This window comes from Choloepus didactylus, chromosome 13, assembly GCF_015220235.1.
Source record: "Choloepus didactylus isolate mChoDid1 chromosome 13, mChoDid1.pri, whole genome shotgun sequence".
NCBI lineage: Eukaryota > Metazoa > Chordata > Mammalia > Pilosa > Megalonychidae > Choloepus > Choloepus didactylus.
In genome coordinates, this window is record NC_051319.1 from 71,053,418 (window position 1) to 71,076,005 (window position 22,588).

The window sequence follows — 22,588 nt, forward strand, 5'->3', positions numbered from 1 at the left end:
GCTGACAATATATATGTTCATTTAGTCAGAATCTACAATTTAACAATATTATACCACTTTGTGTATGACTTAAAGACTCTATAACAACAATGTATTCCTAACTTTATTCTTATCCTTTCTGCATTGTTGTCACCTTGCACATGCTAAAACACACAACATATTCCTACTAGTTTTACTTTAGACAGTGCCTTGGTTTGCCAGGCTTCTATGACAGATATCATGCAATGGCCTGGTTTAAGCAACAGCAATTTATTGGCTTGTGGTTTTTGAAGTCTTCATCCCATCACAGGGCAATGACTTTTCCTTTTGGCTTCTGTGACTTCCAGTTCTCTTTATAAGGACTCCAGTAATCTGGAATAAGGTTCAGTTGCCAATACCTTAACTAAAAATAACATCTTTAAGAGTGTTATGTACAATGGGTTCACATTCACGGGAATGTGGATTAAGATTAAGAACGTTTGTTTGCTGGGTACGTAATTCAACCTATCACAGACTTTAAGAAAAATTTAAAAATTTAGGAAAAGAGATTACCTTAAAATTAGTTTAATTTCCAGGACTCTATTTCTTTGTGTATGTGTGGATCAAAGGTCTTATCTGATATCATATTACTTCTGCTTGAAGAACATCCTTTACCATTTTCTTGTAGAATAGGTTTTCTGGCAATAAATTCCCTCAGTTTTATTTGGCTGAACAAGTCTTTATTTCTCTTTCATTTTCAGAAGACGTTTTTATTCGATTTAGAATTTTGTGTTGACACAATTTTTCTTTCAGCACTTTATTTTTTTTTTTTGTTTTCTCTAGCTTTTTTTTTTTTAATCATCATTTTATTGAGATATATTCACATACCATTCAGTCATACAAAACAAATCGTACTTTCGATTGTTCACAATACCACTACATAGTTGTACACTCATCACCTAAATCAATCCCTGACACCTTCATTCGCACACACACAAAAATAACAATAATAATAATTAGAGTGAAAAAGAGCAATTGAAGTAAAAAAGAACACTGGGTACCTTTATCTGTTTGTTTCCTTCCCCTATTTTTCTACACATCCATCCATAAACTAGACAAAGTGGAGTGTGGTCCTTATGGCTTTCCCAATCCCACTGTCACCCCTCATAAGCCACACTTCTATACAACTGTCTTCGAGATCTTTCAGCACTTTAAAGAGGCTACTCCATTATGTTCTAGGTTATGGTTTCTGATATAAATGCTATTGTAATTCTTATCTGTATGCAGTGTTTCTTTTTCTCTGGCTGCTGTCAAGATTTTCTATTTTTTTTCCCAACAGGTTGTGTATGATATGTTGTGGTAGTCTGAAGTTTTATTTACCCCCAAAAAGGTCATGTTCTTTTAATCCATTCCTGGGAGTGTATACGTAATTTGGGTAGGACCTTTTGATTGGGTTATTTCAGTTGAGGGCTGCCCCAGGGTGGGTGTTAATCTTCTTACTGGAGTCCTTTATAAGAGGATAAAAGACAGGAAAAGCCCAGAGGAGTTTAGAGAACAAGCCCTCGGAGAAGCTATGAGGGGACTCACAGAAAACAAAGAGGAAGCCACTGAAGCCAGAAGCTGAAAGCAATGAAACCCAGGAGAGGAGGACCAATCACGTGCTTTCCCATGTGACAGAGGTGTCCCGGATGCCAGCCGCATGTCTTCTGAGTCCGGGTATCATCCTGCTGATGCCTTGAGTTGGACATTCTCATGACCTAAGAACTGTAAATTGTAAGTTAATAAATCCCAATTGTAAAAGACAACCCATTTCTGGTATATTACATTTCTTCAGCCTTAGGAACCAAAATATATGCCTAGATGTGATTTTTGGTATTTATGTTGCTTGCTGTACTCTGAGCTTTTTGGATTTGGGATTTGGGATCTGTCATCAGTTTTGGAAAATTCTTGGCCATTACTTCTTTGAATATTTTTCTCCCTGGATCTCTTTTTTGTTCTCTTTCTGGGATTTCAATCACTCATATGTTAATCTGTTCAATACTGAACCACAGCTCTTGGATGCTCTGTTCTGTTTTTTCTTTTCTTCATTATTTTTTAATTTATGTTTCAGTTTGGATAATTTATATTGACCTATCATGAAGGTCTGATTCTTTCCTCCACTGTCTCAATCCTACTGATGAACCCATTAGAAGCATTCTTGATCTATATTACTGAGTTTTCTAGTACTAGAATTTCCATTTGATTCTTTCTTATAGTTTTCATATTTGTGATGAAATTACCCATCTGACCTTGCATGTTGTCCACCTTTCCCATGAGACCTTCCAATTATCAATTATAGTTAAATTCCATGCCAGACAGTTCCAACATCTGTCTCGTATCTGAGTCTGGTTTTGATGATCACTTTGTTTCTTGAGAGTGGAATGTTTTTCTTGCTTTTTCTCATGCTTCATAATTTTTTGGTTAAAAGCCAGATATTTTGTGTAGGGTAAATGGTTATTAAACCTGAAAATGGGCATACTTTTCCTTTTTCTGGGCTCTGGTGTCAGAGTTTAAATTAATATAGTCAGGCATTTGGGTGAATTTGAGGCTTGTGGTTTCCATTGTTACTTTCAGTATACAACAATCTTCAAATTTCTCTAGCAAGACCTGGCATTTAGAGAAGCATATGGTGTGCCAGAAGGTTTGTTTGTTTAGTTTTGGTGTTTTTTCTTTGTTTGTATGCTTTCACTTTTTGTTTTCAATTTCGGCTCCATCCTCAGATTTAGGCCCTCCCTTCACACCAGGCTTCAGGAAGTGTCTCTTTCCATTCTCTTGTTCCTCTCCTGGCAATACTTTGTTATGAATTTTTATTGGATACTTCTCTGTCTGGTGAGGGAGGGCTTTCTCTGCTATTCTGATTAAGGATAGCACTTGGGGAGGACATCACATCCCTGGGTGTTGGGTCTTGGCTCCTCAGTGTTCCTGCCTCTTCCCCCAGCTGTAGTTCTGGGACAAGAGGCAGGATTTTTTCTGTTTCCTTTTCTCAGCTTCAATGTCTGTTGTCTTCATAGCCCTTAGAGTAAAACTTCAGTTCCATTGGGGAGATTGGGGAGATAGAGAAGGAGGGTCCTGATAAAGTCTGAACTGCCTTCTCTCAGTGGTTGCAGGTTTCCTCCCCCAGGAAAACTTAAAACTTTCTACAATCTTTCCTGCGAGCACCCAGTGAGGTTCACAGTGAAAAACTCCATGAAGAGAGTGTGGACTTCCTTAATTTCTGTTGCTCTCAGAGTTGTCACATTCTATCAGCATGCATACTTCGTGTCTACCAATTAGCCAGCCACCCTAGCAAAACCCTTCTTACCATGAACTGGTTGCCTGTACTATAGGTAAGTCAGAGCTCCCATCCCAGCTTTCTCTGAAGCACTTGTTGCTCCTTAGATTCTGGACCAGCGGATGCTCCGTGACATCCACTTTCCAACAGATTTACGCAAACTTGTGAATTTGCTTTTTTTCATTGTAAGAGTGGGAGCAATGCTATTTCCAGCTCTACATCCCCAAGTGGAACTTGAAAGCCAGTGTTATATTTCTGTGTATATTGCCTTTATGTGGTTGATGCATGCCCTATTTCACCCTAACTCCCACAGTTCCTTACTGTATTGCACCCACCACTTCACATAATTACATTACCTGATTGGACTCTGGATGTGTTTAAAACTTTTGACTCCTGTTTTAAACACTTTGGAAACCTCTAAGTAAGCAATTCTGGAATTGTTTCATCAGATATCATGAAGTATAGCCTTAAGTAACTGTGGCTATAAGGAGTACTTTGCAAGGCTTCTTGCAAAACCTTTCTCTTATTTGTTTTCTATGACTAAAATTCTCACTGCCTGAAGTACCACTGTGTTAAATTCATGTTTTCAGAAAGTCCAATTAAAATACATTCTTTCTTGGGATAAGGAGTACATCTAAAAATTCACTGTCAGTTGTCATCACATCAGTAGAAGGAAAGTTCCTGAGATTGGAACCTAGGGTAGGTAAATGTAGATGTGTATAATAGATTTGAAATAAAAATGGAGCATGTTGCTTGCATGGCAGAACACACACTATACATGATGGATGTATGGGTGGGGGTGGGAGGGAGTAAAGGCAAGAAGTAGATGATTAAAAAGCAGCAAAGGCAATGAAAAGAATTTCATGATGGGATGGGAGCAAAGGAAGTAATTTTCAAAAAGAGCAATATCTTATTTATGATTTTCTATTAGGATCAGAACTAGATACCTCAGTTAAACACATTTTAGCCAGTCTAATTAGGATGTGGAAACTCTCAGAGAGGTCAACAGAAATAGGAAAACAGGTTTTAGATGTCATGAGTTAGTTCAGTTTTCAACTACAATCCTTTTGTAACTTGAAATTTTAGTCTGTAAATTTCCAGAACATCTTCTACTTGCTCACTATCATGAGTGACTTTTCACAGCTTCTACCAACTACAAGACTATCGTATTTATAGTTCTGTCATTTCTTCTGTAGAGGGTGCTCTATTTTTGATGTCATATTCCTTTCATAATAATTCTCTCTTGCTTGGGACACAAAATGACTTTTTCCACGATCGTTAGCTAAACACCCTAATCCCTGTTTATGTAATAGTACTTAATGCTACATTTTTTCTTGGACATAGAGCGATCTCGTACATGTCAATATCCTACTTGGCTTTGAATCTTTGTACCCTTGTTAAAGGTCTTCTTAGCAAATAGAAAGAAATGCCCCCTGCAACCTCAGAAGAACACAGAGGCACAATGTCACTTTTCCTTCCTGGCAATTATTGTACATATGAAGAAGTGAAAATGCTAAATAATAAAATATATTTTCGTATCACCATATCTTTATCTCATTCACACAACATCATTTGGCTGCTGAGGAATACTGGGGGCAGCGAAGAATGGCAGACAAAAGCCATCCTTTTTTGGGAGAACTCTTTCCTGTCTCACTGTCCTGTAGTATGTTCACTCATTTGGTCACTCCACTGTTGTAAGGAAGGCATGGCATTATTAACCTTTTTTCTTTTTTAAGAATGAGGTAGTTCTAGCTTAGTAGGTGACTTACCAAGACCACACTCACTGATTGAGTCTGAGTTCTAGGATTCTGACTCCTAACCCATCCTTTCTGGTCAATTTTGGGAAAAAGAGACAAATTTGACAGAACTGTCTGGTTACATAAGGTTGTGAGCCTAAGAAACAGCCAAAGATCAACCTGTAAACAAATCAAAGCCAGAATTTCACTTTTGCTTTAGTTATTCATTTTTTATAGCATAGATCCATTTTCACTTATATTCTTAATCCAAGTAAATGTCAAAAGAAAATCAACATCCACCTGCTCAAAACCCTCAGCAGCTGCCAAACTCAAAGCATATAGTACAAATAGCTTGTTCTGACTCACTCCTGTGGGTTTGAAAATTCCTTCCTTTTATCTCTACCTCCTAAAATATTACCAGTTCTTTCATACGTATTTCAAATGCCACTTCTTCTATGAAACTGCTGATCCTCCTCAATCAGATATTATCTCTTTTTTGAACTGCCATTATAGTTTACTCTTTGTTGTTGTTTTATAATATTTACTTCTAATGTGCTTTCTCATTAAACATTTTCTCTTTCTGAAAAGAGAAATCAGAAATTAAACTGAATCAGGAAGATAACCCTCATTCATTCACATATTCATTCAAAAATATGTTTTGAACAGCTAAATTTTGCCAGGCACTGGGTAGACACTTGAGATGCAGTGGTGAGCAAACAGATGAAGTTCCTGCCTTCGTGGCTAAAGGAGGGTAATGAAATTTTACATTACTCTGAACTCTGAACTCAATGGAAACTTACTGTTTGGTTTTTCCTGCCCTTTGATGAATATCTTCAAAGTTTAAGTTTTATATATATATATACATACACACACACACACACATATATATATACACACACACATATATGTATATATGCTCACCAAAAAATCATAAGCACTCTAAAAATAGGAACTCAACTTTACCCATATGTTATCACATTTAGCATAAAATTCAGCACCTATAATAAATAAACATTAAACCGATTTTGATTCAAATCTTTGATTATTTCAATTGAAAAGGATTACAAACTCTGATGAATGGATACAGGGCTAAAGCAGGTGATATAACTGAAAGAAGCAGGCTGGCTATGGCTTCTACAAGGTGATTGGTCCAACTAAACAGGGTGACTGCCACTAAATTCCAGCTGTTTGTTGCCTTTCAGGAATTCTGGATCAGAGAGGATAGTGTTAAAGGCATGAGCTATGAAGTTACACTATCTGAGTTTGAATCCCAGATCCAAGATTACTAGAGAGAACCATCTGAAACCTAATCTGATTCAAAAAAATCCATGCAGCCAATTCTATTCTGCTGCTCCAATATTAGGATATAAGGGGATGCCTCGAAGGCTGTTGCTTCTCAAATGGGAAGCAGTCATGTTACCCTCTACACTGGAATCCCTAAATCTAGCTGTTTACATTGACTTCCCTCCCACATGCAAGAACTGATCTTGAGTGGGGCAGGGTGCAAGTCACAACAGCATCTAACTCTGACAAGCTCTTTCTCTTGTCCTATTGTTTATTAGGGTAGTTTAAAAGTCTAAGGTGCAGCAATTGCGAACATTGACCCCTTTGTTCTGTTGTTCCCCCTCTCTCCAACCCCACAAGTGTAGGCTTATCAGCTGCCAGAAATTAAAGGGGAGGCACAAGAGGCAAGAACAGAATAATAAAAAACAAAAAGCACATCAATGGATAACCCTACAAATAAAAACTGGGTTTCCAGTGATTCACCATGCAAACCTGTGTGAATCGTTTAACCTTTCTGAGTGCTATCTGTAAATTAAGGGGGTTGAACTAAGTGATTTTTAGAGTGTCCTTACCAGCACTTATATTCTGTGAGTGCATGTTTGTAGATTATAAACACATTCAGAGTCCAGAGTCAACAAATTGCATCTCCAATCAGCCCCGCATCTGCTTGAAGCAGATGACATTATATAATTCATATAAAGTACTTTGGAAAGTTAAATGTACCATATAAGTAGATCTTAGTGTATAGCAATTTGATGTCCAGCAATTTTCTTTTAGAGCACTCAGCCAATTAAATCTATGTTATCAATTTACTGTATTCATCGTAGTAGAGAGCAGAGGGCACAAAAATGAAACTTAACCTGCCATTCTCCTTTTGGATCGACTCCAGATATTATCTCAGCACCGTGTAACCTCTCACCCTTTTCCTATAACCTTCCTCCGTCTCCTTTCTCTGAAAGAGAGAAAATAAAAGAGGCTAACGACAAGGTCCTCTGACTACAAGTAAGGATAATGATTTTTATCCGTTGTTATTTTCATGCGCTAAATACTCTTTTAAGCCATTGCAAACAAGGTGATCCCAAAAGATATTTTGAGTAGTTGCAGCATTATTGCCGGGCATGTCTCACCTCCCAGATGACTGCTTTGAAGAGTTCTCTTCTGTCATTACTCATGTTCATGGCTTGTCAAGAGAGAGCTTGGGCTTTGGAATTGGACAAACTAGAACTTAATTTTTGTTTGATTCTTATTACCTTTGTGGCCTTGACCAAGTTGTATTGTCTCTCTGAACCTCAATTGTTCTTCTTTTTAAAATGTTGATTTAAAGAAAGAAAGAAAGAAAAAATCATCTTACCCCCGACAGAGAGGTTGTGAGTATTAGAAATTAGAGTTGATATGTGTGTTGGCTGTAGAGTGCTTGGTACACTTTAGATGCTCCATCGTTGATCACTGATACCTATTACCATGGCTGCCCCTGAGTTTGGGGTTTCTGGGGCAAGTACTTTGTGTGGAGCTTCTGTCTATATAAAAATTTTCATTTAAAACAATTATTACAGAATTTATTGGCACATGTGAGGTTTACTGATACACTGATGAAATTTAGAAAAATGAGAAGAGGTACTTACATACTTGTTTGTTGTCCAGTCAGGGCATGTACAGTTTCTTTGTAGTGTCCAAGCATCATTTCTTTCTTTTTAAATCCACGGACCATCTTTTCCCATTCTGTGTTATCAAATGGCCCATTTCATATCAACATATGAACCTATTAACATCATTGTTCTTTTTCACAAATCCATGACTCTTTGGACCTACTTGTATTGAAACAATTGGGATCTTCTTGCCTCTCTAATTCCCTAATCCCATTTAATTTACAGAAGTTTCCGTCATTACCCATAAAACCACATCATCCATCCTGGAACCAATGCCCCTCTCAAAGATTATATTGGACTTCCTTGATATAACCACAATGAAATCTACCCTTGGTAGGCAAGAAAATGTGAACAGTACTTTGTTTTCTGGTCACATTAAATATACCATTGAACATTTTATAAGGTAAAATGTAGAACAATATATCTTCCACCCACATCTCTCTAGGCCATGATGACAGTATTCCTAGAGTGTGATTGATCTCTTTCAATGTGGATCGCACCTCTGCCTTCCACATGTTGCTGCCAAGGTATTCATGGCTGGAGCAAGAAGAGAGTGTCATCACACAAGGAATGTCATTTCCTCCACCAGCACAGTTTAAAAATACCCCAGGTGTTCAATGGGAGGCAAAAGACAATGTCACTGGAAAGGCCTGGGGTACTGTGAGCAACAGTCCCCCAAATTCTCAAGGCCCTTCCGGGAGGACTGCCCCAGCACGTGGTGTGGAACCTGCTATGTGGTTGGGGTGATCACTCTGGCTGTCAGTGGAGGGTGCACACAGGGTAAAGGATGCCTGCCACCCTCCTCCCCTCACCCTCAGGTGCTGTAGATCAGGGAAACACCATGGTTGGAGCAAAGCAGGCAAGTGCCAAGGCATGGGCCCAAACACAAGGACTGGGGATCAGCCCAAACTTTCAGTTACCCCAGAGCTCTGAACTCATCCTGCATGCAATATGAGTGAGAATAACCCACAACCAGCATGTCAATACCATTCTGGGGCAGAATTTCACATGATCCCACAAAAAAAATACCACGCTGGCAGCGGAAGCCATATGTTCACCAGGCTGCCCACCTGGAAGTAGGGCCAGGCCAGTAGCTTCTGGGATGACCCTATAGGTAGAGTCCTTGAGATTCTTGGCATCTCTGATCAACCTCATGTGTTTGGGAGATTCTGAGGGTTGGAGAGCTCCCTGAAGGGGAGAAATAGGGTCTTAGATCTACTCTGGTCCCAGGCTGGACATAGATCTTCAACATACATGAGACTCCTGGCCCGTGACCTCAGCGACTTCCAGGCATGGGAGGGGGACTTAGAAAATTTTGAGGAAGAAGTTCCAAGTCATGGAGTCCTGAGAGATGCAGCCCAGAGCAGAGGCCCTGTTTGCCCAGTCTAAGGGTGGTGTTGCCTACTGCCATAATCAAGGCCCATCTTTAACAAAAGTCACTGAAGAAAATCACACTTAGGTTATAAATGTAAGACTGGTAGAAGAAAAAAAAAAATAAAAAACTTTTGATTTTGAGGATTCAGAAACGTAGTTAGACATCGTTGTATTTGTCCAAAATTCCAGTCAAAACTTTGAAGTTTAACACATGAAACATTAGAGCAAACTGACAAAATAATTTGAAGTACATAAATTAGGATTTTCTCATGTGTTCTCAACAGTTCTTCCCAACAAAAGATCAGGCAGCTAACAACATGAAGCTGGAGCGTGAGTAAGAGGGCAGCCTCAGCACACAGGAGGACACTTGACTTGATCCCTCTGCCTGTGCTTACTGTAGGAAAAATCACAGTGAGGGAAAAGGTCACCAAGCAGACACAGGGAGTCAGTGTTTTAGTCTCCTAGCTGCTAAAACAAACATAATACAGTGGGTTGGTTGACAACAAGAATATATTGGCTTATGTTTCAGAGGCCAGAGGGCTTGCTTCCTCCCGGGATTGGTATCTTCCGGCTGGTGGCAATCTTTGGCACTCCTTGGCTTTTCCATCACACGGCAATGCACATAGTAGCATCTTCTCACCTCTGGATTCTGTCGAATTCCAGCTTCTGCTGCTCCCCTTGGCTTCTTTCTCTGCAGCCTTCTTTCTGAGGCCTCTAGTAATAGGATTAAGACCCATCCTGATTGAGGTGGGCCACATCTCAACCAAAGGAACCTCATCGAAAGATCCTTCTTACAATCGGTTCACACACGCAGGAAGGGATTAATCTTAAGAACATGTTTTTCTAGAGTATATAGCTTCAAGTCACCAAGTAAAGAACAAAATAAAACAAAAACATCAAGTGACCTGAACCCACCCCTAAAATCTTTTTGAAAATATCAAAGCTTCCTTCCAAATTCCATTATCCAACATCTAGGAGGTTTCTAAAACTTGTCATATGTAGTCGTAGGAGTAATGTAGAAGTTACATGGTGCAATATTTTATATAAAATGTTTGTAAAATTATTATAATTATATATAAAATATTTTAAAAATTGTTTTTCATATAATTAAGTTACAAGGCTTTGTACAAAGTGCACAATATCTGGAAATTGTTTAAGCTATTGTCAAAATGTAGTACATGGACGATTTGGGTTAGAACCAACTGGAAAGCTTTATTTATTTTTTTAATACAACTTCTGGGCTCTACACCAAACTTAGAGTCATGGACTCTGGGGATGAGTTCTTGAAACATGCATTTTTGATAAAACTTGTAGCCAGTTTTTATATTAACAATAAAAATCTGAAAACTCTAGGACTAAGGTCTCATTAAGTCATTAAATTTAACCTCATCTCCAGAAGAAAACTACTAATTCTGTCTGGTTCCCCGTCCCTACCCCCAGCAAGATGCTCCCTTTGCTACACAACAAATATCATTGTCTATTTGCTCTGATGTGGCCATCTCTTACCTAATCCACCTGGACTTTGAATCCAACCCACCCCTCCCTAGTGCTGAATAAAAAGGAATATTTTCACAGATATGGGCATATAAGGGTTTTGTCTGGATTAGAAGTACAGGTTGACTTTTGAAGGTCTCAGCAATCTGAAGCTAAGAATTAATGCAAAGGATGGAGTAAAGTAGCTTACAAGCAGAAAATAGATCAATGCCATTTAATTAAAAACTAGGGATCTAGAATTTTCTAGATTTCTCATTCAGCTCCCTTAAATTGCCTTTTGCATCAATTTTTCCTGAATGGTTTAAATATTTTTATTAGGGTGCTTTTTCTCTTTCTCTTTTTTGTGGGGTATATATTGGTAGAAATTTTTGGCTTTTCAAAATAATTGTCTAAGTATTTCCAAAATCATTAATATCAAAGAAAGTGCTTTTTTTTTTTTTTTTTTTTTAAAAAAAAAACAATATCTCCCAAGGGACATGTTAAAAGTAATTTAGTGCAGGGGTATTGGCCTATCCCACCTCCATGGTTGCTAACATGACCACAGACATAGGGGACTGGTGGTAGTTTGATGGGTTGACCCCTCTACCATAGGTTTTACCCTTGGGAAGACAGTTGCTATAAAGGAGAGGCTAGGCCTCCCTATAATCGTGCCTAAGAGCCTCCTCCCGAATGCCTCTTTGTTGCTCAGATGTGGCCCTCTCTCTCTAGCTAAGCCAACTTGAAAGGTGAAATCACTGCCCTCCCCCCTACGTGGGATCAGACACCCAGGGGAGTGAATCTTCCTGGCAACGTGGAATATGACTCCCGGGGAGGAATGTAGACCCGGCATCGTGGGACGGAGAATATCTTCTTGACCAAAAGGGGGATGTGAATGGAAATGAAATAAGCTTCAGTGGCAGAGAGATTCCAAAAGGAGCCGAGAGGTCACTCTGGTGGGCACTCTTACGCACAATTTAGACAACCCTTTTTAGGTTCTAAAGAATTGGGGTAGCTGGTGGTGGATACCTCAAACTATCAAACTACAACCCAGAACCCATGAATCTGGAAGACAATTGTATAAAAATGTAGCTTATGAGAGGTGACAATGGGATTGGGAAAGCCATAAGGACCACACTCCACTTTGTCTAGTTTATGGATGGATGAGTAGAAAAATAGGGGAAGGAAACAAACAAACAAACAGACAAAGGTACCCAGTGTTCTTTTTTACTTCAATTGCTCTTTTTCACTTTAATTATTATTCTTGTTATTTTTGTGTGTGTGCCAATGAAGGTGTCAGGGATTGATTTAGGTGATGAATGTACAACTATGTAATGGTACTGTGAACAATCGAAAGTACGATTTGTTTTGTATGACTGCGTGGTATGTGAATATATCTCAATAAAATGAAGATTTAAAAATAAAGTGATTTATCATTGAACACTGTAGTTTTTCATAGTTGATTTCAGAGATTAGCTCATGAAGACAGTCTTCTTGGATGGGAAGTTAACTCTACCTTTCAGATAGAGGAATTGATCATTTTTATTTCCAGGTTCCAGGCCCAGTCATCTACTGGGAGGAAAATAAGAGTATGAGAAAAATACTGTTGGGAATAGAAAAAGACAAGTTCTTTAAGTGACAAAATAGACTGTGGTATCTTAGTCTATTTTGAAATACTGTATATTCTTCACACAGACTCAGGCACTTGAAGCATACAATTAATGTATCACTTTACCTAGCTTGAAATTTCTAACACCAACATGTTGCCAACAACAAGAAATCCCATGCTGAAAAAAGAAAAGAAATAAGTTAGGTGTTTTATATTAGGTCTTTAATGTTGACTTTTTGCCTGGCTGACACCATCCCCATCATTGCTTTTTGCTGGAGCAGTTTCTGTCAATCCCTATGTTGCTATTCAAAAGTAATTCTCAGCAACAATTCTGTCTCATTGGCCACAACCTTAGTAATGGATATGATCTGTCCAGAATTTATCTTACATGGAATTTGATTGCAAGTTTTTCTTTTTAAGTTTAAGAGTACAGGGAGAATGTGACAAAGAGGATAACTTAAGGATTTTCTTTGAAGTGATCAGTTGATCCCAGAAGAGAACAACTTGTCTCTGGTCCTTAGAGTTTATAATCTAGATTGAAAAAACAAAAGTAAAATATAACCAATAAAACAATAATTAACAATCCATGAATCTAGCAGTGACTAGTGTACTAAGTAGTGCCAGATTTCAGAGAGTTGAAGAGAAGGCTTTTTCATTTTACTTTCAGAAAAGGCAATAGCAAAAAAAAAAAAAAAAAAAAAAAAAAAAAAAAGATAGAGACTGTTTATTTTCCCTTTTTTAGAAGATTTTGAGCCAAAGAGTAAATATGTTTATTTCTCCATCACTTCAATATTTTTCATGTAATTTCCCACTTTTTTTCTAAAGAAATACAATTCCAGAATATCTTAAATTCTGCTTTTTCAATAATACAAAAGACAAAGTAAAAATTCTTGATGAGAATAAAAGTAATATAAAGCAGTGAAATGTATTTTCCAGTAATCTTATTTTTGTCATTGATAAATAAAGCCTTTTAATCAGAGGAGTAAATATGCCTTTCATGCAAAACACTTCCCTCTCTAATGTGTTAATTTTAATAGTGAATATGTTAATTCCAGACTAGAGCTTCTAAAATATATTTGGTAATACGTGTGTACAGTACATAATTGATATTTTATTAGAAATAAGACACAAGTCTGCAATAAAGAAAATGTTTTGTTCTAATTGCCTTTGCTAGTTATGCTCCTGAGGACAATATTTCTGAGCTCTACAGTTTGCTAAGTTTTCTATTTTAAAATGATTTTATTGGTAGGTGACAAAAGATAGAACTTAAAGCAAAACAGAAAGCCTAATTAATAAGTCAAATATTATTTAAAAAAAAATAAAAACCAAAGAGCCCAAAAGAACAAACAAAATAGCTAACTTTCTCAAGACAAAAAAAGGAGAAAGCAAAAGTATGCAAAGAAATGACAAGGAGGGAACATTCTTTAAAACAGAATATTAACTATGGACTATAGTTAATAGCACAACTATAATAATACTCCTTCATCAATTGTAACAGTTACCTCACTAATGCATAGTGTTAGAAATAGGGAAAACTGTGTGTTGGAGTGGGGGGTAGAGGGGTGTGAGAATATATGAACTTGGTATTTTCTGCATGATTTTTCTGTAAACTTACAAATTCTCTATTTAAAAAATATTTATAAAACAGAAGAAATTTTTAAAAATCATTTAAGTCTACTTTGCAGACCTCTATGCAAATAAACTAGAACCTACACCAAATGGATAATTTCCTAGGTGAAATACAGATTATGAAAATTAACTTTATTGGAGTTAGAAAGTTTAAATAGACCCTTTTCCATAGAAGAACTAGAGAAAGTTATTAAGGGACTACCCCACATAAAGCAGCAGGCCCCGATGGTCTCACAAGTGAAATCTATCACACTGTCATTTTCACATGTAAAGGAAAGTTAGTGTATAGGAAATCCCTCTCTGTTTCTTTATTAGTAGCACTGAAATGACATTATTTGGGACACGAATTTCTTAAAGAAACTCTGGAAATATCATTTGTTTCATTTCTTGCAACATGGTGAAATTATTTTTCTGCTCAAGCTGCATTTTATTTGCTTAAAATTCCCTATTTGTTAATTTTATCCTGTCCTTTTTTTTAAGAGATAGAAAAAAATAACTTCATAAGCATGAAGTGGATTCAAGTCTAAATAGGGAAATCTGACCAAAGGGTTTTCCCCTCATAAATAACACCACAACGTATAGAGTCCCTGCTACTTCGTATTCTCCAAGGCCTTTATGCATGATGTTATCAATGTGCTAAACCACCCGTGATGTGCTCTGGTGCGCTGAGGTGATTAATTTCAGTCCAAACTAGGCATAGCATTTGGTGGAAGAGTAAATGAATCTGAATCTGATGAGGATGTACTGCTGTACTGGCAGGTTAAAGCAAACTACTTTTGATGTTCATATAAAAAAATTGATGAATGCATTCAGCTGGCATTGGAGTTGCATTAATTTGCTCCAGTAAGAAAATCACATCTGGAAGAGGAATCACAATTTGAGTCATCACCTGATTAGGTTCATAATAACCCTCTGCCATTCTCCAAGACTTTCAGGTGTTTTGAACTACCTATCTGTGGAATGTAATGAGAATGTTATCAGAATGTAAATACTATTCTTGCAATTCCTTCAGGGGAATGATTTTGCTTGGGATTTGCTGGTTTAGAACGAAAAAGGTGCTACAATGACTTTCACATAGAAGTTTACATTTCAATAGCCTTTAGTTCATGGGTAAGGGAATGTTCCAGTTGCTCAAGATATACATTCCAACTATATAGTAAAGAACCTAGGAAATAATCACAAATTATATTTAAGATACCTTTGGGTCTCCCATGAAGCAAACTTAGCACAGACATACATTTATCCCACTTAATGTCCACTATTGCTATTGGGCCACAAGTCCATTTCAGTCTAATTCAATTGCTGCCTTTTCCCCCAAAATTTCTGGTCTAGAATGAATAGCCAGAAAGTTTGCTTTGAAAGATTTTAGTGCTCCTCTCTTGAATCTATTCTTCATTCCAAGTGTGAAAGAAAAATTTTCAGGCCCTGGAATGAGGAAGGGTTTGAAAGTGCAGGAGATTCAATCAGGCATTTTGTCTCCTGGACTCATTTAAGACTATCTTCTAAATCATTCCATTATACATTAACTCCCCATTCCCTACTCACCCATAACCTGCACTCTACTTTCTGTCTCTGAATTCACGTATTCTAATCATTTCTTGTAAGTGGAATGGTATCACTGTTGTCCTTTTATGTCTGGCTGATTTCACTCAACACAATGTCTGCAAGGTTCATATATGTCTTAGCATGTATTAGAACTTCTTTCTTTTACAGCTTTGTAGCATTCCATTGTATATACATACCACATTTTGATTATCCATTCATTAGTTGTGGGACAATTGGTTTGTTTCCATGTTTGTGAGTAATGCCACTTTGACTATTGGTGTGCAGATGTATGTTTGAGTCACTGATTTCAAATCTGTGTATAGACCTAGAAGTGAAAGTAGGTTAAATGGTAGTTCTATGTTTAACTTTTTGAAGAGCGACCAAACTGTTTTCCATATTGGCTGCACCATTTTATATTTCCACTAACAGTGTACAATAGTTCCTATTTCTCTGCATCCATGTCAGCACTTGTAATTCTCCACTTTTTTTATAGTGGTCATTCTAGTGAGTTGGAGGTGTTTCTCATATTGGTTTTGGTTTGCATTTCTCTAATGGCTAATGATGTTGAGCATATTTTCATGTGCTTTCTGGCCAATCATATATCTTCTCTGGAGAAATGTCTATTCAAGTCTCTGGCCCACTTTTTAATTGGGTTTTGTATCTTTTGTTTTGAGCTACAGTTCTTTATATCTTCTGGATATTAAACCCTTGTGAGATATATGGTGTCCAAATACTTTGCAAATATTTTCTCCCATCCTGTGGATTGTCTTCTCACTTTCTTGATAATGTTCTCTGATGAAAAAATATTTTTAATTTTGTTGAAGTCCTATTTATCTATTTTTCTTGTTGTTTCTTATGATTTTAATATAAAGGTGCTAAAGATATTGCCCTATGCATTCTTATCAGAGTTTTATTCTTTTAGTGCTTATATTTAGGTCACTGATCCATTTTGAGTTAATTTTTGTACATGGTGTGAGGTAGGGGTACATCTTCATTCTTTTGCATGTGGATATCAAGTTCTCCCAGCACTGTTTGTTGAAGACTATACTTTCCCCATTGAGTGGACTTGACATCCTTGTCAAAAACCAATTGGCCATTGCTCTATGTGTCTGCCCTTGTGCCAATACCATACTATTTTGATTTTGTAATAAGTTTTGAAATCAGAAAGTGCAAGTCCTTCAACTTTGTTCTTTTTCAACATGGTTTTGGCTATTTGGGGTATCTTCCCATTGCATATTAAATTTGATGATTAGCTTTACATTTCTACATGGAAGGATGTTGGAGTTTTTATTAGGATTGTGTGAAATCTATAAATCACTTTGAGTAGCATTGTCATCTTAATGATATTAATTCTTCTTATCCATGAGCACAAGATAGCTTTCCACTTATTTCAGCAAGAATTTGTAGCTTTCTGTGTACAAGTTCTTCACATCTTTCATTAAATATATTCCTAGATATTGTATTCTTTTAATTGCTATTGCAAATGGAATTGCTTTCTTGATTTCCTTTTTGGATTGTTCATTAAAGGTGTAAAAACCACTACTGATTTTTGTTTGTTAATCTTATATACTACCACTTTGATGAATTCATTACTTCTAACAGCTTTCTTGTAGATTCTTTAGTATACCCTTTTTCATATTATGGAAGTTTCTTTCAATTCCCAGTGCTCTGAGTGTTTTTGTCAGGAAAGGGTATTGGATTTTGTCAAATGCCTTTTCTGTTTCAATTGAAATGTTCATGTGTTTTTCTTTCCTTCATGTATTAACGTAGTATAGTACATTGATTGATTTTCTTATATTGAAACACCCTTGCATTCCTGGTATATCACATTTGGTCATCATGTGTAATCTTTTTAAGGTATCACTGGATTTAGTTTGCTAGTACTTTGTTGAGGATTTTTACATCTATATTCATAAGGGATATTGGTCTGTAACTTTTTTCTTGTGTTATCTTTACCTGGCTTTGGTATTAGGGTGACACTGGCCTCATAGAATGAATTACAACATGCTCTCTCCTCTTTACTTTTTGCCAGACTTTGAGAGTATTGGTGTTAATTCTTCTTTGAATGTTTGAATGTTTGAAGACATCTGGTATATTTTCTTTGTGGTTACCATGGAGCTTATATTTAACAACCTACATCATAACAATCTCATTTGATTTGATACCAAACTAAATTCAATGGCATACACAAACTATGTGCCTATACCCCTGTATCCCCCACCTCTATATAATTCTTGTCACAAATTATATCTTTATACATTGTGTGTCTGATGCCATAGATTTATCATTAATTTTTATGCATTTGCATTTTAGATCCTGTAAAAGTAAAAAATGGAGTTACAAAACAAAAATAAAATAGTATTCCCATTTATAGTTACCCATGCAGTTACCTTTACTGGATATCTTGATTTCTTCATGTGTCTTTGACATTCTGTCTAGTGTCCTTTCCTTTTAGTCTGAAGAACTCCCTTTAGCATTGCTTATAGGACAGGCCTGGTGGTGATGAACTTCCTCAGCTTTTGTTTATCTAGGAATGTGTTGTATTTATTGAGATCAATTTTAATACTTGGACAAATGCTCATTTCTTCTTCATTGGAAGAGAGGGTGTGCACCAAGCACATTTATTTCAAGACAATGGAGCAGTGAGGCAGAGGAGGAGACACCAACTAGTGGGAGCTCTGAGAAAGGAATTGATTTTTGGCTGATGTAAAGATGAACCGAATTCATCTGTCTATATATACTTAGAAAGCGGAACTTTTAAATCATAAATATGCATTTTAGTTATTAACAGTGATCTTTTAAAGGTTTGTGAAGTGAAATTATTGTATGAAGTCAAACATTCAGAAGAAAAATAAATAAGCCTAATTAAAAGGGATGGCAACTAAAATGTACATTTATTTCATATTCTTCAATTGTTTTCAAGAGATTACTCTAACATCTGTATATTAAAAATTCTATTACATGTACAAGACACACAGGAGACTATAGGCTCAGAAATAAAATGAAATTATGCACAACCGAGAATCAGCAGCAGGCATAATGATCATCTGTTTTATTCATTTGTTAGATGGATAATTGGTGAAGTGAATATTCTCTATAATAATTCTTCATTAAAAAAGCATTTTTTTTTCTCCTAACTAACAGCTTGTTTTAAACAGAGCAGAGCCAATGACAGGCTCTCAAAATGTGTTGGTAGATGGTATTTAGCTCTAATTACTGATGTCAAACAGGACTAGTAAACTATTTACTCTTTCATTATGTAGGTACAAAATAGAGAAGAGACCAAACTTGGACACTGTTTGAATGAACACCTACCGTATTTGTCATTGCTTATCATTTTTGTATGGCCCTTCTGTTTTGTAGGAAATTTCCAAATTATGATCCCTATCTTAGCCTCCTTTGCAGATAGGATAAGGACATGTGACCTCAGCTCTTCAATCAGACTCACCTGTAGGGCTTGCTATTCAAAAATAAGCAGTGGGAACAATCTGATGCAGGAGGTTGGAGCAAGTACAGCAACAGTTTCCTAGGATTGCAAGGTTGAGACTCTGATGCTGAGTGTAGACAGTGCTAGCAGCACTAGCAATGGCAGTTAGGTAGAATTTCTGACACTTGGCACCCAACAGAGGTAGCCGGCATGGTTTTCTCAATAGCTCATTTTTTCCCCCACATTTTGGGGTATTGTTGCTAGGAGCTCAGATTTAAGTCTTTTATAAAAGTATCTCAAAGAACCTATTAGCTACCTGATATTCTAAAATATATTCAGTTTCTGATTAAACTAGCCATAGCAGAGTCTATTGTTTGCAACTAAGTATATACCCTTCTAGGTCAGGAACTGGAAAAAAAAATCAAGTTCTCAATGTTCCTTTGAGCTCTTTAAGTCTTTACTGGAAGAATTTATGGGAAGTCAATATATTGGATATTTCTATTCTAAAAGGGTTATGAAACTGGAGCAGCAGAGAATAAGAAGTGCATATCCTGCAAAGCTTTGGGTTTACACCTTACTCCACCTTTACTAGCTATGGATAAATAACTAAACTGCTTTGATTCTCAATTGCATAACTCATGATAGATGGTAATATATAATGATTGTTAGGAGTAAATGGGACAATGGGTATAATGTACTAATGCAATTGTTTATTCTTCAAATTGACTGACAAAGAGCTTTTCATTTGGCTATTGCTAATGCCACATAATATTGTCCAATTTTAAGTTATAAAGAATATGATACACTGCAGCACCTTTAAGCAGAAAGGGTTTGTGTTAGAGGATTAAATCACTACTGGAGTATTTGGAAGGGCTGAAGCTGGAGTGAGCTTCCAGGCAGAACTCCGAAAGCCAATCCCTGAATAGGCTACCAAAGGACCCGCAATCCCTGCCCTGAGCAGGAAGATACAGAATCAGGGAACTTTCTGATAATGAGGAGGCTACTACTAAAGCTCTCACTGCAGAGCCCCATCACTTGTGCCATGCTCAGGGAGCTACCTAATAAACCAGGAAACCACTATTCTGACTTCCATCGCCATAGCTTCATTAGACCTATTTTTGAACTTTAAATAAATAGAATCATAAAGTATGCACTCTTTCGTGTTTTTATTCACTTTATGCTTGTGAGACTTATTCCTGCTATTCTGAACATGAGTAGTTCAATCTTTGTCACTGATCTATAGTGGGGTGTGGTAGGCAGAATAATGGCCTCCAAAGATGCCCACGCATTCTAATCACCAGGACCTGTGACTATATTAGGTTATGCGACATGGCAAAGGAGAATTAAGGTTGCAGATGGAACTTATTTGTCAGTCAGCTGACCTAAAAATCGGGTGATTATCATGGATTACCCACATGGGATCAATACAATCACAAGTGTCCTTAAGAAGTGGAAAAGGGAGGCAAAACCATAGGTCAGAGAGACGTCATGTGAGAAGGACTTGACCTGTCTTTGCTGGCTTGCAAGATGGAAGGAGGGGGCCAGGAGCCAAGGAATGTGGGTTTCCTTTAGAAGGCGGAAAAGTCAAGGAAATGGATTCTCCCTGAGAGCCTCTAAAAGGAACACAGCCCTGCTGACACCCTGAGTTTAGCCCAGTGAGAACTGTGTCAGACTTCTGATGTCCAGAACAGTAAGATAATAAATCTGTTATTTGTAGTAATTCGGTACAACTGCTACAGAAAACAGTACACAAGGTTTCTCTACTTAAGCACTATTGACATTTTGGACCAGATGATTTTTTGGTGTAGGAGGCTGTCCTGTGCACTGTAGGTTGTTTAGCAGCTTCCCAGGCTTCTACCCACTAAATGATAACATCACCCCACAAGTGTAGTAATCAAAAATGTCTCCAGACAGTCTTATAAATATGCCGCAATTTACATGTTGTTTCTAAACTAGGATTTTTACTAATAATGCTTCTATCTAAACTATGATTTTTACTAATAATGCTTTTATTAGCATCTGTGTATGTGTTTTGGTTCTCATCTGAGCAGCTTAAGTTAGCTATATACGTGTTCTAATTTGCTAATGCTGCCAGAATGCAAAACACCAGAGATGGATCAGCTTTTTTAAGGGAGTTTATTTGGTTACACTGTTACAGTCTTAAGGCCATAAAGTTCCAAGGTAACACATCAATAGAGTACATTTACTGAAGGATGGCCGATGGTGTCCAGAAAACCTCTGTTAGCTGGGAAGGCCCATGTCTGGCATCTGCTTCAGAGCTCTGGTTTCAAAATGGCTTTCTCCCAGGGAATTCCTCTTTAGGCCACAGCTCCTCTTCAAAATGTGACTCTCAGTTGCTCTTGGGGTGTTTGTTCTATCTTAGCTTCTCTGGAGCAGAAGTCTGCTTTCAATGGCCATCTTCAACTGTCTCTCATCTGTAGCTCCTCTCTCAGCTCCTGTGCATTCTTCACTGTCCCTCTTGGCTGTAGCAAGCTCGCTCCTTCTGTCTGAGCTTATATAGGGCTCCAGTGAACTAATCAAGGCCCAGCTGAGTGGGTGGGACCACACCTCCATGGAAATGATCTAATCAGAGTTCTCACCTACAGTTGGGTGGATCACATCTCCATGGAAACAATCAAATAATTGCAATCTAATCAACACTAATAGGTCTGCCCACGCAAGATTGCATCAAAGATAATGGTGTTTTGGGGAATATAATACATTCAAACTGGCACATTCCACCCCCTGAACCCCAAAATGACATGATCTTTCCATATTCAAATATATTCTCCCATCGCGATATCCTAAAACTTAAATCATTTCAGTAACAATAGGTAAGTACAAGGTCCCATCAGAATCAGTTACAGGCGTGATCTGTCCTAAGGCATAATTCCCCTCTAGCTGTGGACCTGTGAAACTTAGAACAAGTTATGTACTTCCAATATACAAAGGAGGGACAGTCATAGGGTAACCATTCCTATTGTCATAAGGAGAAACTGAAAGAAAAACAGGGCTTAAAGGACCAAAACAATTCCTAAAACCCACAGGGCAAACTCCATTAGATTTCAAAGTCTAAGAGTCATTTACAGAATGACACTTTATCCTTGAGCCTTGAGAGAGCAAGAGTCTAAGCCTTCCTAAGGGCCTTTGCAGCAGCCCTTTTCTCTCCAAACACTGAGATGAGTGCTCCAACATATCCACACATTGGGGAGACCACTTTCTCGGCCCCACCCTCCTCAAACATCAGGGCAGCACCCGGATTCTCTTCTATCTCCGGGGCATACACTCAACCCATTCAGAATAGTGGGGTGGTGGCCAGGGTCTCCCTAGTCCCCTGGGAATGTGCTCCACCCTCTCTGACGCCTGGGATAACAGCACTCTTCCTGAACATCGAGGTGGAAGGCCCACCCTCAACCTCTGGGGCAAACTCACCCTTTCCATGCATGTGGGCCATTCTGCTCTCCCAGCCTGAGACCTCTTGACTCTAGACCTCAATCTCCATGGCTCTGTCTTTGAAGAAATTTTTCCTTAAATTTGTTCCTTGTCTGTCTCCTCCAGTCCAGACTGACAGTGGAAACATCTATAAAGATCTCACAAAAA